Source organism: Lynx canadensis, chromosome F2, assembly GCF_007474595.2.
Source record: "Lynx canadensis isolate LIC74 chromosome F2, mLynCan4.pri.v2, whole genome shotgun sequence".
NCBI classification, from domain to species: Eukaryota; Metazoa; Chordata; class Mammalia; order Carnivora; family Felidae; genus Lynx; species Lynx canadensis.
In genome coordinates, this window is record NC_044320.2 from 46,052,186 (window position 1) to 46,058,526 (window position 6,341).

Consider the following 6,341-nt stretch of genomic DNA (forward strand, 5'->3'; position numbering starts at 1 on the left):
AATGGTCATGAGTCTAGCACTTGGCCTATCATAGTGAACTTGAACTCCTGAGCTCTATCAGGGAAAGAAATTCTTACAGCTCAGCTAAATCAGTCACACTTCCTTCTAAGTGATGTGCCTGCCTCCTGGAGCAGAAAACAGAAGAGAGTAAAGGAATCTGACAGGGCAGATGTAAGGTAGCTTATGCACACCTCCCTCAGATTACAAACAAAATTCATTCCAGGTACATTATCAATCCATGTGCAAAAGGTATACAGACGACGATGTGTTAGAATACCTTCCATCCCTCATGCATGGAAATATTCCTTAACAACCAATTATGAAAAAACATTGAGTAATTGGACCCTATTAACCTTAAGAACTCTATTGCCCCCCCCTCAAAAAAAAAAGTCACTGTTAAGAAAGTAAAAAAATCAAACATCAGAGTGTGAGAAGATATTTGGGTTGGCTCAAAACCTTGGGAGCTTTCCAGGTGAAATCTGAAATTCCTCCCCATACACAGAGGGCAGGGAGAGACTGAAGAAAGAAACAGGATTCCAAATTATAGGTGGCAGAGTAATAAACAAGGGAACTTACTCAGGAGGCTTGTCTTGAATAACCCCAGGACGGATAAATCTTCATACTCACCCACCGGAATCTTTTTTTTTTTTTAATGTTTATTCATTTTTGAGGGAGAAAGAGCACGAACAGAGAGTCCAGGTAGTTTCAACAACACGTTGCTGACTCGAGGCTTCATGCTTGAAAACCACTCGAGCCAGGAAACAGTGGGTACGTGGAACCAACATTCCAAGGGGATGAGAACCCTGATTGCCCAGGTGCAGCTCTCGGGTCAACCAGCGGTCACGTCCTCCCGATGACCTCCTCCAACAATTTGTAGCACATATAATTGGCAAAGGTACTTATCCAGAGATATATAAACGTTACTCCAAAAATTAATTTTAAAAGCATAACCCGGTAGAAAAAATATGTAAGAAAGTTGAACAGGCATTTTACAAATAAAAAAGTTCTCTAAACAGCCAAAATAAATAAAAGTAATCAACTTTATTAGTAATGAGAAATGCAAATTAAAACAAATGAGATACTGCCACACACTTATCAGAAAGGTTAAAATTAAAGGGATGCTGAGGGGCTCTTTGCTGGCTCCGTCAGTTGAGCGTCCAGCTCTCGGTTCCGGTTCAGGTCATGATCTTGGGGTTTGTGAGGTCGAGCCCCATGTCGGGGTGTGCTCTGACTCTGCGGAGGCTGCTTGGGATTCTCTCTCTCTGCCCCTCCCCCGATCGCACTCTTTTTGTCTCTCAAAATAAAGAAATAAACTTAAAAAAAAAATAAAGAGATCTTAAATGCTAAGTATTGGTGAGGGCGTGGCACAGTGGAAATTCTTACTGCCGGGTGGGAGGTTAAACTGGGATATTTTGGAAAGCACTGTAGCAGTGTCTAGTAAGTGTGAATGTGTACACGCCTTATATCCCAGCAATTTCAATGCTAGGTTTTATCAACCTAACAGAGAAAGGTCTGCGTCGTCACCAAAAGAATGCTTACAGTCGCGTTGTATTTGGCCTAACCCCAAACTAGAAACCCCAATGCCCACCAATAGCAGGACTAACATATGAATTGTGGTGTATTCATACCACATTGTTATGTAGCAATGAGAATGCATAAAGAATTGAGACACAGATAAAAACCAGAAACAGGGTAATACAAGGCATAGGATTCTACTTTATATAAGCTTCAAAAGTAGCTTAGCTATGGTGGTAGAAGTCAAGAGAGTGACCCGTTTTACAGCAGGTTAAGTCATGATGAGAGACACAAGCAAGGCTTCGGGACTCCTGGTGATGTTGTTTTTCACCTGGGTTGTGTTGACACCACAAGTGTATTCATTTTGCGATAATTCGGTTTGTGTACCTTAAGAAATCATACATCAAACAAAAACGTTCAAGAAATTAATGTTGCGTGAGCAGGGATTTAGAGAAGCACATTCCTAGGACAAAGGAGCAGCTAGTGCAAAGGTTGTAGGTCGAAGAACCCCTAGGAACAGAAGGAAAGCTGCTGTGGCAGAGCCTGGGTAGAGGGCAGAGTGTGAGGCAGAGCAGGCAAGATCTCCTCTGCCAGAATTAGTTGATTTTATGCTAAGTGCCATTTGTCCTGTCTCCAAACACAAGGATTATGTTACCTCACAGTTGAGACATATAAGACTTTAGAAGAGGGGCGCCCGGGTAGCTCAGTCGGTTAAGCGTCTGACTTCGGCTCAGATCATGATCTCAGAGTTCATGAGTTTGAGCCCCGCGTATGGTTCTGTGCTGACAGGTCAGAGCCTGGAGCCTGCTTCGGGTTCTGTGTCTCCCTCTCTATCTACCCCTCACCTGCTCTGTCTCTCTCTCCCTCTCTCTCAAAAATAAACAAACATTAAAAAAAAAGAAGACTTTAGAAGAAAATTCAAGTTAAAGGGATTGAAGTTGAGAATGAATTCACGAAAGCCTAATAAATAGTTTTATGTTCAATGAACAAAATAATAAAATTGATCAAGAACAAAAAATTTTATAAGCTTTTTCCCCTTGAAGGCTTTTGCAATAGAACTGTAGGTCATAAAGACCCTGTTATTGCCTCTTGGTTTTAAATTAGGATCCCAAGAAATGGTCTAATTGGGGGGCGCCTGGGTGGCGCAGTCGGTTAAGCGTCCGACTTCAGCCAGGTCACGATCCCGCGGTCCGTGAGTTCGAGCCCCGCGTCGGGCTCTGGGCTGATGGCTCGGAGCCTGGAGCCTGTTTCCGATGCTGTGTCTCCCTCTCTCTCTGCCCCTCCCCCGTTCATGCTCTGTCTCTCTCTGTCCCAAAAATAAATAAACGTTGAAAAAAAAAATTAAAAAAAATAAATAAATAAATAAATTAAAAAAAAGAAAAAAAAGAAATGGTCTAATTGGGAAGAAAATGACCTTGACTGATGGAGTGACCTTAGGCATATCATAACTTCCCTGAGTTCTCAGTTCCCTCAGATATAAAATGAAGGGGTTAAGAAGTATCTTCTAAGGTTTTCCGGCTCTAAAATTCTATTGTTCAAAGTCATTTAAATTCTTGCTGCTTTAGTTTTTTTCCATAAGAACAATATGACAACTGTTATTCCATACGTGACACGTTTTCTGAAGGTGTTTTCATATACTAATGATAAGATCGGTGATATTATTACCAACAATCCTTATTTTAATGTACTGAATATTAACTCTTCCGTTAGTGTTGGAAGCAGGACCCTTTGAAAAGGTACTAAGTAGAGTGACAAACTAATAATTCTTAAGATGAAACATTGATGTGGTTACAGCCCCAAGGTGGTATGTCATTACATACAGTGACTACTCATCAATAATGTGTCTTGCAGGCTTCCTGAAAACGTTTCTTTCCTAGCAAGAAATTTCAATGAATTGACAGCCTCGTAATCTCTCTTTTCTGGCCTTCTCTTCCATGTTTGCAAGCTCTTCTTCCTCACTCATCATTTGCAATAGAATATAATAAAGAAGCAAACTCTAGGAGATGATTAATAGAAGAAAAATGTGTCTAAAAACTTGGACAAAACAAAGTTTTTATGGTACCCAGTGAAGATACCAACAGGTAAAAAACACAAACGGGACATTCAATCGTGTAGAAAAGTATTCAATATCACGAACAAATAAACACATACTTGAAGAGAAGCTTTATCCTTTACTTACGAAATGAGGAAATAGTTTGAAAATCAGACTACCCCATGTTGGCAGGTATTTGTGGAAACTGGCACAATCACACACAGCTCAGGGTGCTCTAAACCCATACAAATCTTAGGAATAACAATTTTAAAATGTGTATCCAGGGTCTTTAAAAGCTCCATAACCTTTGATTAATAATATGACTTCCAGAAATCTGTCAGGAGGAAAAAATTCCAAATTCTGAAAGGTTTTTCATGCACAAAGATGCTCATCATAGTTTTCTATACTATACTGGAAATAAAAATAACCGATTCTGAGAATAAAGAATCAAATCAAGTATGATATATATAAACCATGAAATACAAAAAAATCAGATTTGTTTAAAAAAACAGTATCTGATTTATCATACACTCTCAACTATTAAAAAAAAAGAGGAAAGTTGAAAAAACACTGGAAAAAACGATAGTTATGAAGTTATAAAAAATGTAAACACTGAATACTAATTTAAGCAAAATTAGAAATATGGTTTTCTTGGTAGATTTAGCGGAGGGAAAGAGTGTATATTACAGGAAAAAAAGTTTAAAAAGCTGAGGAGCTTACTATGGACTGTGGTAGTTCTCTTTCTGTGCAAATTATATAAACAAATTACTTCCATAAAATATAAAATTAAATTAAAAGGCAAAAGACCAAAAACAAATATACCAAAGTATTAACAGGTATTTTCTTTAGAAAGTTAGTTTTTTTTTAATTTTTTTTTTTAATGTTTATTCATTTTTGAGACAATGCAAGAGACAGATTGCAAGCAGTGGAGGGGCGGACAAAGAGAGACACGTAATCTGAGGCGGACTCCAGGCTCTGAGATGTCAGCCCAGAGCCCGACAGGGGCCGGAACTCACAAACCGTGAGATCATGACCGGAGCCAAAGTCTGACGCTTGACCGACTGAGCCACTCAGGCGCCCCTAGAAAGTTAGTTTTTAATGCTTCCTGTTCATTTGTATTCTCATGTTTTCTACGATAAACAAGTCTTAAAAATGAAAGGGTCAAATGACAGGAGGGCCCACCATTCATTTGTTTAGTTTACATTTTACAGTATTTTCTTTCACTTGATCCTCATAAGAACCCCGCCAAACAGGTATTATAATCCTGAACTTTATAACAAGGAAAAGAAGAAGTGATGAAACTTATACAAGTTCATTTATATAACTACTGGCACCTTTTTATTTTTTCCTACACCATAAGAGGTACTGATAATTTGAAAACAAAGATTTAGGCAGACAAGAGGAAAATGAGGGTTAGCATTAAAGGTAAAACGCAAACTGGGTACCTGCATTGCGAGAGCGTGAAGACATGTGACATCCTAAAAGGCCCAGTATAATTGAGAATGTCAAGGCCACTTATTCCAAAACTATAACATTACCCATTTATGTACACAATTTAATATAATTTATGTGCACAATTAACTGTGAACGTAGTAAGAGTGTCCGTGTGGGGCTTACAACATAGATATTCAAACAGGAACACTAGATTCCTTTGCAGATCTGTTCAGAGGAGGTATGATGGAAGTTGGTCCCCTCTCTTGGTAATTTGGGCAATGGGGATAGTCCAGTGAGCATGTTTATGAGAGATGCCTGTGACAGCCAAACAGACCTTTTCTTTAATATAAGCTCAAAATTATAGCTACATAGACTAGAGACTACGGCTTTATTACTTGATCCTCAGGATGACAAATTAGTCAAACCCAATATGAAATGAAATGAAATTACACACAAAAATATTTTATAAGCTTGTTCATCTTCTCTACCTAGAGAAATCTACTCTTCTTTTAAAGCTGAGATGGAATACTATTTCCTAGGTGTCACTTTCTCTAAACTCTAGAGTCAGAATGAATTACTTCCTCTTCCACACTTCAACACTGCTGGAATAGTAATTATCACAATGCATCAAAAATAATTATTTATAGGTCTCTCTATCCTGCTAGATAATATTTCAAGAAGGCAAGGCTGTAGATTGTTCATGTTGTATACTCAGTACCATACAAAATGCCAGGCTATAAAATAGGTCCCGGTAAAATTTTCTTTGAATTAATATTGAGCTACCTAAAGAAGATAATTCACAAGTCCAGTGAAAAGGAAATATAATGGAGGGGTGCCTGGGTGTCTCAGTTGGTTAAGCATCTGACTCTTGATTTCAGCTCAGGTCATGATCTCAGGGTCGTGAGATCAAGCCCCAGGTGGGGCTCCGTGCTGAGCGTGGAGCCTGCTTGGGACTGTCTCTCTTGCTCTTTCTCTGCCCCTCTTCCCGCTAGCATGCACACTCTCTCTTTCAAAAATAAACAAATAAACATTTAAAAAAAGGAAATATAATGAAAAGGCAGAGTCCATTAAATCTACTGTATACCCTCTACTTTTGTTTTTTTAGGCCCCATCCCCATAGGCATGGTTTAATATGTAACTCAAATGCTACTTTGACCATTAAGATTCTCCTGACTTTTTCAAGTTATAATATCTGTTTCCTTCTCTGCATTTCCAAGCATTTTACCTCCACCAAAGCCTTTACTCACTAGCCTTTTTTATTTTTAAAAAAACTTTTTGAAGGGATAATTTCCCATCTTACAGATCTTTAAATATAAAATGTATACCTACAGCTGGCCCAGCACGATACACACCCAGGCTG